The sequence below is a fragment of the Halichoerus grypus genome, chromosome X (genome assembly GCF_964656455.1).
Source record: "Halichoerus grypus chromosome X, mHalGry1.hap1.1, whole genome shotgun sequence".
Lineage (NCBI taxonomy): Eukaryota > Metazoa > Chordata > Mammalia > Carnivora > Phocidae > Halichoerus > Halichoerus grypus.
Window position 1 is genome coordinate 39,430,916 of NC_135727.1, and position 12,218 is coordinate 39,443,133.

Here is a 12,218-nt window from a genome sequence, read left to right on the forward strand (position 1 = left end):
AGAAATTACGCAAGTGAGAAGCCACTAGAGCAACATCTTTAAAGTTCTGATAGGATTTTTAAAAAAGTCTACCTAGAATTCTATGCCCAGTGAAAAGAGCTTTCAAAATCCATGGTGAAATAAAGACTTTTTCAGATACATAACAGCTGAAAGAATGTGGCACCAGCAGACTGCTCTTTAAAGAAAGGAAGTAAAAGGCGAAAGATTTATGCGATCTGAAGAGAAACAAGAGTTTCTAATGCTTGGAAAATTAAACAAGATGGAAATAGAGATCTACACAAAAGAATGAAGTGACTGAAAATGGAAACTCTATGGGTAAATTTATAAACTATTTTTCTTACTATGTATACGTCTTTAAAGGATGCTTGAGGACATCAGTGGGAATATAAGGACCTCTGAAATTTCTTTCCCCAATAAAACCAAGGAGTAGACTGACAAAAATTGTCAGAATCAACTTTTTTAGAACTCTGAAAGTTAACGAAAGACTTGCAGCAATCCAGGAACTGTTTACTCAAAAAAACAAAACAAAACAAAATCCACAAAAACCAGTTGAATCTTGGTAAGAACACTGACCTTTGTGGTGTTTTCACTTGCCCTATTCCCATCTCCCTATGCTTAGCTATGTGGTAGCCTGGAATACTAATAGCCCTCAATCATTGTGAAAACCAGCCACTTGGCAGCCACTGGAGTGTGCAGAAAAGGGTAGGAGCTCCTTCAAAGCCTCATTCCCAAATGACTGCCATTATTGACCTGTTTGGTGGTTCCCAGGATGAACGCACTCACAAAGCTTGTCTATATTTGACCTAACACAGAGGTGTGCAGTGCCAATGAACTTTTCCCTGGGGGCATTTGTTAAAACCAAACAGTATTAGTTGTTTAATATGTCAACTGCCTCAGACTGTAGATAACAGTTGAGATAAACAATAAGCTTACTAAAAAATCTTAAAAGGAAAATCTGGAAGATGTGATATCCATAGGAGGCTTTGAAAGGCTCTGAAATGTTTCTGTGAACCTAGAAGGAAAAGAACAGGTAGTGATGGGAGCATGCCCAGGGCTGTGCACATGCTCATGAGAGACCTGAGAAGACAAAGATCTCACCACTGCCTAACCTGTAGGATTCTATACCAGCAGGAGGAGAAGGCTAAAAAAGGGTTGTGAACTGCCTGGCTGAGAGTTGAAGCTGTGCCCCAGGGAGCTCACAGAGCCACTCGGCAATGGCTGGGAGATTTATTGGTTCCAGGCATTTAAGGAAATTTCTGTAAAGTAATTATCTGGACACTAATCTAAGTGAAGCAGAGACTTTAGTGGCTACACATGACAAAAAAATACAAATTTTGACAGAATTAGTACAGAAGCATCATTAAACAAACAAACAAGCAACAACGACAAATAGCTACACCAACAAAACTTTTGGGGGGGCATTTGATATGCAAAGTCCTCACATTACTATTTTAAATTTCCAATTTTCAAGAAAAAAATTATGAGACATGTAAAAAAGCAAAAAAATATAACCCATATACAGGAAAAGAAGTAGTCAACAGAAACAATTCCTAGAGGAAGCCTTGACTTCGGACTTAACTAGACAATCACTTCAAATCAGCAATTTCAGTTTTCCCAAAAGTAAAGGAAACGATGAGAATATAAGAATGATGCCTCACTAAATAGTGAATGTTAATACAGAGATAGAAATTATTTAAAAAGAACCAATAAGTGCGCTCACCTTGGCAGCACATATACCAAAATTGGAACGACACAGAGAAGATTAGCATGGCCCCGTGCAAGGATGACACACAAATTCATGAAGCAGTCCATATTTTTAACTGGAATTTAAATAAAAAAAAAAAAGAAGAAGAAAAAAGTAAACAAGTACTTGAAAAATAAAAAGAAGAACCAGTAAGAAATTCTGGAGTTGAAAAGTACAAAAACTGAAATGAAAAATTCACTAGTGGGGCTCAACAATACATATGAACTGGCAGAAGAAAGAAGCAGCACACTTGAAGATTGGTCAAATGAGATTATCCAGTCTGAGGAATAGAAAGAAAAAAGAGTAAAGAAAAAGGAACAGAACCATCTGAGAACTATGGAGCACCGTCAAGTGAACCAATATCCATAATAACAGGAGTCCCAGAGGGAAAAGCGAGAGACAAAAGGCCAGAAAGAATATTTGAAGAAATGGTAACCAAAAGCTACCAAAATTTGATGAAATACATTAATCTGCACATCCAAAGAGTTCAATGCACTCCAAATAGAAATAGCTCAAAGAAAATCTCACCAAGATTACATTAGAATCAAACTGTCAAAAGTCAAAGACAACGAGAGCATCTTCAAAGCAGCAAGGCAGAAGCAATTCATCAGGTACAAGGGATCCTTCATAATATTACTAGGCAATTTCTCATCAGAAACCAAGGAGGCTAGAATTATTGGGACAATATATTCAAAGTTCTAAGAGAAAAAAAAACTATCAACAAAGTATCCTATTGTCATAGAGCTATCCTTCAAAAATGAATGAGAAAGTAAGACATCACCAGATCAACAATAACTGAGAAAATTCACCATATGGAAATAGAAGAAATATATATATATATAATATTTTATATAAAAAATATATATATTGGGGCGCCTGGGTGGCTCAGTTGGTTAAGCAGCTGCCTTCGGCTCAGGTCATGATCCCGGGGTCCTGGGATCGAGCCCCACGTCGGGCTCCCTGCTCGGTGGAGAGTCTGCTTCTCCCTCTCCCTCTGCCTGCCGCTCTGCCTACTTGTGCTATCTCTGTTAAATAAATAAATAAAAATCTAAAATATATATATATATTTATATTTATACATAAATATAAATAATATAAGAAATACTAAAAGGCGTACTTTCAGCTGAAATGAATGAAAGGACACTAGACAGTAACTCGAATCCACATGAAAAAATAAATAATACTAGTACAGGTAACTGTATAGGTAAATACAAAAAAGAGGGGATGCTTAGGTGGCTCAGTCCATGTTAAGCGTCTGCCTTTTGCTCAAGTCATGATCCCAGGGTCCTGGGATCAAGTGCGGCATCAGGCTTCTTGTTCAGCAGGGAGCCTGCTTCTCCCTCTGCCTGCCGCTCCCCCTGCTGGTGCTTTCTCTCATTCTGACAAATAAATAAATGTAAAAATCTATAAAAAAGAGTATATATGTATATTTTATTTGTAACTCTTTTTTCTCCTAATTTAAAGGACAGTTGCATAAAGCAATAATTATAAATCTGTGTTGATGAGCATGCAAGGTATAAAGATGTAATTTGTATTACAATAAAAGTACAAAGAGGGACAGATAATGAAGTTATATGGAAGCAAACTTTCTGTATACTATTGAAATTGAGTTGCCATTTATCTGAACTGTATTGTTATCATTTAAGATGTGAATTGTAATCCACACGGCAAACAAGAAGAAAATAATTCCAAATAAATAGAATTTAAAAAATGACAAGGGAATGAAAATGCTTTTTAACACAAAAGAAGGAAGTTATGGAGAAATGTAGGAACAAAAAAGACATAGGATATAAAAAACAAGGAGCAAACATAGCAGTCACAAGTCCTACATTATCAGTAATTACGTTAAATGTGAATGGATTAAGGGGCACCTGGGTGGCTCAGTTGGTTAAGCATCCAACTCTTGATTTTGGCTCAGGTCATGAACTCAGGGCCATGAGATCCAGCCCCATATCAGGTTCCATGCTGGTCATGGAGCCTGCTTGGGATTCTCTCTCTCCTTCTCTCTCTGCCCCCCCCCCACTCTCTCTCTCTCTCTCAAAAAAAAAAAATGTGAATAGATTAAACAATACAACCAAAAGGAAGAGATTGGCAGAATGGATATAAAAATCATGGTCTATCTTTGTGCTGTCCACAAGAGACACACTTTAAATTCAAAGACACAAATAGATTGAAAGTCAAGGGATAGAAAAAAATATACCATGCAATGAGTAACAAAAAGAGAGATGCACTGGCTATACTAATAACAAACAAAATAAACTTTTAAGACAAAAGTTGTTACTAGAGACAAAGACATTTTATAAGAATAGAAAAACATTTTATAAGAGTATATGGATATATATATATATCACAACAGAGTCCCAAAATACATGAAGCAAAATCTGACAGAATTGATGAATAGACAATCCAACAATAATATTTGGATACTCGAATACCCTAATTTCAATAATGGATAGAACAACTAGGCATAAGAGCACCAAGAAAATAGAAGACTTGAACAACACTATAAATCAACTACATCTAATAAACTTCTATAGAATACTCCACCCAACACAGAATACACATTGCTCTAAAGAGCACATGGAACATTACCCAGGATAGACCATATGTTAACTCATAAAAAAGTCTTGATAAATTTTAAAGGACTGAAGTCATACAAAGTCTGTTCTCCGACAACATCAGAATGAAATTAGCAGCAGGAAATTTGGGAAATTCACAAATACATGGAATTAAATACATCCTTAAATACCTAATGGTTAAGTGAGGACATAACAAAGTAAATTAGAAAATACTTGAAGATGAATGAAAACGAAACCAAAACACTTCAAAACCTATGGATTATGACTAAAGTGGTATTTAGAGAACAATTTATTGCTGTATAGGCCTATATTTTAAAAAAACCCAAAAGATCTCAAATCAATACCTAACCTACTACCTTAAGAGGTTACACAAAGGGGTGCCTGGCTGGCTCAGTGGGCAGAGCATGTGACTCTTGGTCTCCAGGTCATGAGTTCAAGCCCCACAATGGTTAGAGAGATTACTTAAAAAAAAAAAGTCTACACAAAGAACAAACTAAATCAAAAGCAAGCAGAAGGAAAGAAATAATAAAGATTAGAGTGGAAACCAATGAATTTGAGAGTAGAAAAACAATAGAGAAAATCAACAAAATCAAAAGTTCTTTGAAAAAAATTAACAAAATTGACAAACTTATAGCTAGACAGACCAAGACAAAAAAAGAGAGAGAAGTCTCAAATTATTAAGATCAGGTATAAGAGAAGGAACATTACTACTGACATTGCAGAAATAAAAATAACTATAAAAGAATACTACAACTATATAAAGAATAAAAATAACTGACATTACAGACTAAAAGTAACTATAAAATAATAAACAACTGTATGTAGACAAATTAGACACACTAGATGGAATAGACAGATCTCCAGAAGAACACAAACTACCAAAACTGACAAGAAGAAATGGAAAAACTGAAGAGATATAACAAATACAGAGATTAAATAGTTAAAATTTCCCCACAAATAAAAGCCTAGGACCAGATAACTGATGAATTTTAGCAAGTGTTTAAAGAAGAACTAACACCAATCATTCACAAAATTTTCCAAAAAATGGAAGAGGAGGCAAAACTTCCCAACTCATTCAATGAGGCCAATACTTCATGGATACCAAATCTTGTTACCAAAACCAGAGAAAGGCATCACAAGAAAAGAAAACTGCTTATTAATATAGATGCAAAAATCTTTAAAAAACAACAACAAACCACTAGCAAATCCAATTAAGCAACATATAAAAAGCACAGGACCAGATATGTTCACTGGTGAATTCTACCAAACATTTAAAGAAGAATGAACACCAATCCTGCTCAAACTCTTCCAAACAATTGAAGAGGAAGGGACACTTCCCAAGTCATTCTATGAGGCCAGTGATATGCAGATAATAAAGCCGGACAAAGACACTATGAGAAAACTCCAGATCCATATCTTTTATGAATACTGATGCAAAAAATCCTCACATTCAAAAACACATTAAAAGGATTATACACCACAATGAAGTGGGATTTATATCAGAATATGAGGTTCATTCAACATATTAAAATCAATCAGTGTAATACACCTAATTTATAGAATGAAGAAAAAATACCCACGAGATTGTCTTGATGCATAAGAAGACTCTGACAGTACCCAACAACCCTCCATGATAAAAACACTCAACAACTAGGAGTAGAAGGAAAATTCCTCAATCTGGTAAAGGGCATTTATGAAAAAAAACCACAGCTAACATCATACTTATGGGTGAAAGCCTGAAACCTTCCCCCCTTGGATTAGAAACAAGAAAAAGATGTCCACTCTCATCATTTCTATTAAATATTTAGCTAGGGTTTCTGTCCTGATCAATTGGGCAAATAAAGTAAATCAAAGGCATAAAGATTGGAGAGAAAGAAATAAAACTATTTCTTTTTGCAGATGACATGACTTTATGTATAGAAAATCCTAAGAAATCCACTAAAAATTATTAGAGCTAACAAATGCATTCAGTACAATTATAAGATATAAGATCAACATCCAAAAAATTATACTTGCATACATTAGCAATGAACAATTTGAAACGAGAATTAAGGTAACTATTCCATTTACAGTAGCATTAGAAAGAATAGAATACTTAGGAATAAATTAAACAAAAGAAGTACAGGACTTGTACAATGAAAACTATAATACATCATTGAAAAAAATTAAAGAGACCTATATAAACGGAAAGACATCCAGTGTTTATGGTTTGGAAGGCTTAATATTGTTAAAATACAATATTCCCCAAGTGATACACAGATTCAATGCAATCTATCAAAGCCCCAGCTGACATCTTTGTTTGTTTGTTTGTTTGTTTTGAAGTACGTGACAAGCTGATCCTAAAATTCATATGGAATCACAAGGGACCCTGAATAGCCAATCCCGAAAAAAAAGAACAAAGCTGGGGTGCCTGGGTGGCTCAGTCGGTTAAGCATCTGCCTTCGGCTCAGGTCACGATCCCAGGGTCCTGGGATCGAGTCCGGCATCAGGCTGCCTGCTCCGCGGGAAGCGTGCTTCTCCCTTTCCCACTCCCCCTGCTTGTGTTCCCTCTCTTGCTGTGTCTCTCTCTGTCAAATAAATAAATCTTTAAAAAAAAAAAAAAGAACAAAGCTGGGAGACTCACTCTTGATGATTTCAAAACTTACTAAAAAGTTACAGTAATCAAGACTGTGTGGTACTGTCATAAAGACAGACATATAGATCAGTGGGATGGAATTGAGAATCCAGAAATAAGCCCATACATCTATGGTCAATTGAGTTTTCAAAGGATGCCAAGACATCAATGGGGGAAAAGAACAGTCTTTTCAACAAATGGTTCTGGAGCAACTGGATAGCTACATGCAAAAGAATGAAGTTGGACCCTTACCTCACACCATGTATAGAAATTAATTTGAGTGAATTAAAGAATTAAATGTAAGAGCTACAACTATAAAGCTCTTAGAAGAAAACAGGGGCAAATCTTCATGACCTTGGTGTAGGCAATGGTTTCTTAGATATGACAACAGCAAGAACAACGAAAAGAAAAATAGATAAATGGAATTCCACCAAAATTAAAATCTTTTGTACATAAAAGGGCACCATCAAGAAATTAAGACAACCCTCAAAATAGGAGAACATATTTGGAAATCATACATCTGATAAGGGACTAATATTCAGAATATATAATGTAGATTGTGATAAATTAAACCCTAACGCAGTCACTAAATTAATCAAACAGAATGTTATAGTTAATATACCACAAAGAAGATAAAATGAAATCAGAAAAAACACTCTGTGAATCCAAAACAAGGCATTAAAAAGTGAACAAAATACAAATGAAACAAATAGAAAACAAATAGCAAGATGGTAGATTTAAACCTAACCATTTCAATAACCACATTAAATGTGGTCTACTAAAGGACAAAGATTGTTCGATGTATAAAAAAGCAAGATCCAACTATCTGTTTGCTGCCTAAAAGAAATGTACTTCAAATATACAGAGAGAAAAAAGATTAAAACTAAAGTGCATCGGAAAAAAATATACCATGCTAACACAAAGAAACCTGGATGGCTATATTGCTAATCAATGTAGATTTCAGAGCAAAGAGTATTAGTATTTTCTTCACCATATTACCATTATCATAACGATCAAGGGATCATTTCATCAACAGGACATAACAATCATAAATATTTATGCACCTAGTAACAGATCTTCGAAATAGATGAAGTAAAACTGATAGTTGCAAGGAAAAAAGCTGTATAGCACATTGTCTTGTGCCCATGGCTGCTTCTGCTAGGTCGGAGAGGTCAGAAAAAACATACTGGTTTCTCAGACCAGGAGAAGGATGTGTTTCTGAGAACGGCTTTAGGCTCTTATCTCTTTGCACTCCATGGGGGGGGGGGGGCAGTTTTCTGTACTGCTGCTGGCCTTAAGATGGGCAACAGTTGCATATCTGAAAGTACACAGTCAACTTTAAGAACACATTCAAACCTAGTAATCTCAAAGTCTGGCTTGCTGCTATATTGATTACTATAAACTAAGTAGGGCCCTATTTTAGCCTAGATGTTTTCCATCCTGTCTTTAACCTTTCCTGCCTCTCTAATCTGATAAATAAGCACATACTGCTTGGCCCACTTGGCTTGATGTTTGTTCATCTGATTCCCAGTCTAAATTTCCGCTGAAGGGAGCCAAATAAGGAAAGCTACTACATGTGAAACATGACCAATGGAGGTTATAGTTAGTGAACTCAAGTTGCTTCTCTGTGTGTTTAGTGTATATTAAAGTAAATGAAAAATGACAAACTTTCCTGTTGGAACTAAAGAAATTTTCCTCTCCAAGGAGTACGTTCTGCATTGTCTATAATAGAGGATAGATGGTATCTGCATAGTCTTAGGTTTACATAACAATCAAGACACACTGGTTCCTACTTGAATACTAGTAGCACTGGAGAGTTTGCCGACTAGGGCATTCAAATTCCAGGAGCTTGTCTGGATTCAAGAGTCCTGAAGAAGCTCAAGTGAGGTGGGCACCAGGCCAGACTCACAAGGTTTTCTTTAGCTGCGGAGGCTTAGACCAGACAAGAGTATCCTGAAGTACGGTGAATTCACTGTAAGTCCTTTGTGCCCAAGGGCTAATTCAAAGGGACCTCAGTTGCTGTGAAAAACACTCATCCATAACTGGGAACTGAGGTTCCCAAAACATGCAGCTTATAACTTCTCATGCGACAGAAACCTCTGTAGTGCCAAGAGTCTCCACCACACAGATTTCTGATTTTTTTGACACAGGCATTTTCATGACTAGAAGGTGATGATTAGGTTTTGAGTGAAAAAGAACTTAGTAACCTGTTCGGTGACCTTGGGATAGTCACGTAACCTTTGTAAGGCTCGGCTCCTGCATCTGTAAATGGAAACTAATCCTTGCACTGTTTGAATACATCAGGGTTGCTGAGGCTCAGATGGAATGATGTGTGATGAATGACATTTTAATGAGAACTATATAAATGTGAGGTGTTACTTTTGTTGCTACTGAGGCATCAGGAGGAGTCTTCCTTAGAGCCCAAGCAAGGGTCAAATTATTGTGTCAGAGAATGACAAAGATCTGACATCTGGTTTACTGTTGTGGCTTGTGATAAACTGGCAATAGCAAGCACTTTACTGGCCCTGAGGAAATCAACCAGAAAACACTTTTACTTCAAAAGAAAGTATCGCCTTTAAAAAGTCACCTCTTGTTAGGCTCCATCTGGCCCTGGTTGAAAGTAGCGAGGAATCTCAGACTGCCTTTGGCTTTAGAGCCGGTCCCATCTTCTGTAATCTCCAGTCTAAGCATTCACTCTCGCACCCTTGATGAACAGAAGGGAAGCAGATCTGAAGTACTTCTGTGGGCTCACCTTTCACAGAGGCTCTTGAGGCTAGGAAACCACTTATTTTAGGTGGTTTAAATTGTTTATTTCTTGGCCTAGTAACACTTTGGAGCATTTTTATTGACTGCAGGCATGTACAACTGGCTTGGCAAACTTCTCTGGTGGAAGTAACACTACCAGGAATTTTCTTTCTGGGGCTTTCAAAGATCAGTTAACAGTGCTTAGGATCTTGTCTGCCAATGGGGCAACTGAGATTCTTCATTTGGAGTAGGATGGTGCAAGGCGAATGACCACCTAGGGGGAAGTCAAAATGTTATGTTTTTTAGAGATTCAGTGGGGCAGTATTTGGAAAAAAAAAACCTGAATAATTTAGGGCCATAATGAACATATTTTGCCTCGTTTCACCCTAACAACCTTGGAATGCAGCCTTCAATAAAGCTTGGTAAGCTCAGTCTTAGATTAAGTAATGTTAATTCACATTTCTGCTGGTCTATCCCTCAGTTCAAAGTGGAGGATGCTACTCATGCTTGCCATTTTATCAATCCACCCTCATTTTCCCACATATAGAATGAAGCACCTCCAGCAGGTTTTGGAAACTACAAGCTGTTGTAGGCTGCTGCCGACTTGTCATCATAAATCTAGACCCGAAGAGATGAGAGGAAATTGGTTCCCGGAACCAGAATGGGAAATAATTTAAAAGAAGAGATCATCTTGAGAGTAGCAGGGACATTCAGTTGAGGAGCACAAGCCAACCTGAGGTCACTACATGTGCCCCACGAAAATAAAATACCCTGACATCAGTCTTGTCCTTTGCTCTTCTCTCCTGCGGGGGGCATCCCATTGGTCGAACTCAACCAGAAGCCAGAGGGCACAGGAACCCTCTGGGGGCAGAAAGTAGGGCAAAGAAGGCCATGCGAATCTGGAAGAGGAAAACAAAAGAGAAAATGCTCTAATGTCAACAGTTTGTCATCCTGTTAGGTCATGTGTTGGGCATGCTATCCACTCACAGAGAACCCGAGAGTCAAGGTTACATATGTGTGATCTTAGCTTGTCCATGTGTTAGGGAACGGCTTGGTGAGCCAGCTTCCTCTGGATAGCTACTGCTGGCAAAAAGCCTCCTGATCTCTTCTAGTCTGACCTAGAATTAGTAAGATTTGGTAGTCAAGATGGAAAAGCATACCTCTTCTTAGGAGTATGCATTATAATGACTATCTTTCAGGTTGAATTGATTGTGGATTCTTATCTGTCATGGTACTCTACAGCTAATAAATATCTAGTGAACGTTTGTTGTTGTTGAACTTGGAAGACAGGCCTATCTGGATTTATTCCTTCAGTGTCCCAACTTATGAGTACCTCCACCATAGAAACCTTCCAAACAACCTGACTATACTCTAGAAACCACTGCTTTAAAATAAATGATGTATGATTTATAAATATTGTTCAATTGATTTTGGAGCTGCCTAGGGATGAGGGTGTTTGTATAGTGCAGCATGAGAACAGAGCTTCTCTGCTAAAGAAGCCAACTGAAGTGTTGGCCAAACAAAAGTGATTGCACTTTGCTTCTGCGTCGAGAGGCATGGGAAGTACTACCAGAGCCAATTCCTAATCAGGCTCTTAAGAAAATCTTTCATAGCAAAGCTGTCCCTTCTTTTGGATGCAGACATTGGGAAACTGGGACACCTCTTAAAATACTTGCTGTTGATCTTTACGAGGAAGAAAGAATACATGAAGCTTAAAACAAGAATCCGGAGGCAGAGCTTCAGACAACTTCACCACCACCATCAACAATGAGCTCAACAAATCATTACTCATGCTTATTTATTTTTATAGGCAATAGTGCCCTCTTGTGATTAACATATGAATAAACCTTCTGATGGCTTGGTGTAACCAGTGAGTTTTCAATTAACCATGCCAATTGAGGTAAAGAATTTCACGGACACCGCAAGAAAAAAAGGGTTCTTCAAATTTGGCCAAGTGAGAAAATACATGGTACAATCACAGACTGTCCAACAGAACCTCTTTGGAAGCTTGGAAGTGATGATTGTAACACCAAAAATATGTGTATCACTTGGTTTGTAGATGTACAAGAATTCAGGACTTGTATCTGGTTAAGGAAGATACAACTACTTGTATCTGGTTAAGGAAGAACAGCTCATCCATTGTCTGCTTACGTGGGAAAACCATTAGGCATGTATGACTCCAAAACTCACTACAGGTAACTACTAGAGCAGTTACATCAGAATAATCGTTGACTATTCAGTGGCAAGGGAGGGTCAACAACATTAAGGTCCTGGAATGGATTGAATTCATGTACTTTAAACAACAAAGCAGGACTGGGGATAGCTGGGGGGTTAAGAAACACATAGACTACCTACACATTCAACTATTAAAATGTTAGGTTCTTTCTGAGGCAAGGTTTTCAACGAGATAAAAATGAGAGGGAGAGCAACAAACAGCAAAATCTCTGAAATTAGTGCTTGCAACTGTAACCCCAGGAACAACCTTTAAGGGTATTCCTCATGCAGAAAAATCTATGTGATGCAATATGGTGTTTTC

The 12,218-nt window shown here is 37.3% G+C and overlaps 1 non-coding gene across 1 annotated transcript; it reads left to right on the plus strand.

The window, feature by feature from the left end:
- Positions 1 to 1,712: 1,712 nt before the first annotated feature.
- On the plus strand, positions 1,713 to 1,818 carry LOC118548574 (U6 spliceosomal RNA). Its single transcript, XR_004923649.1, has one exon. It is a non-coding gene; the product is annotated as a U6 spliceosomal RNA (small nuclear RNA).
- The last annotated feature ends 10,400 nt before the right edge of the window (positions 1,819 to 12,218 follow it).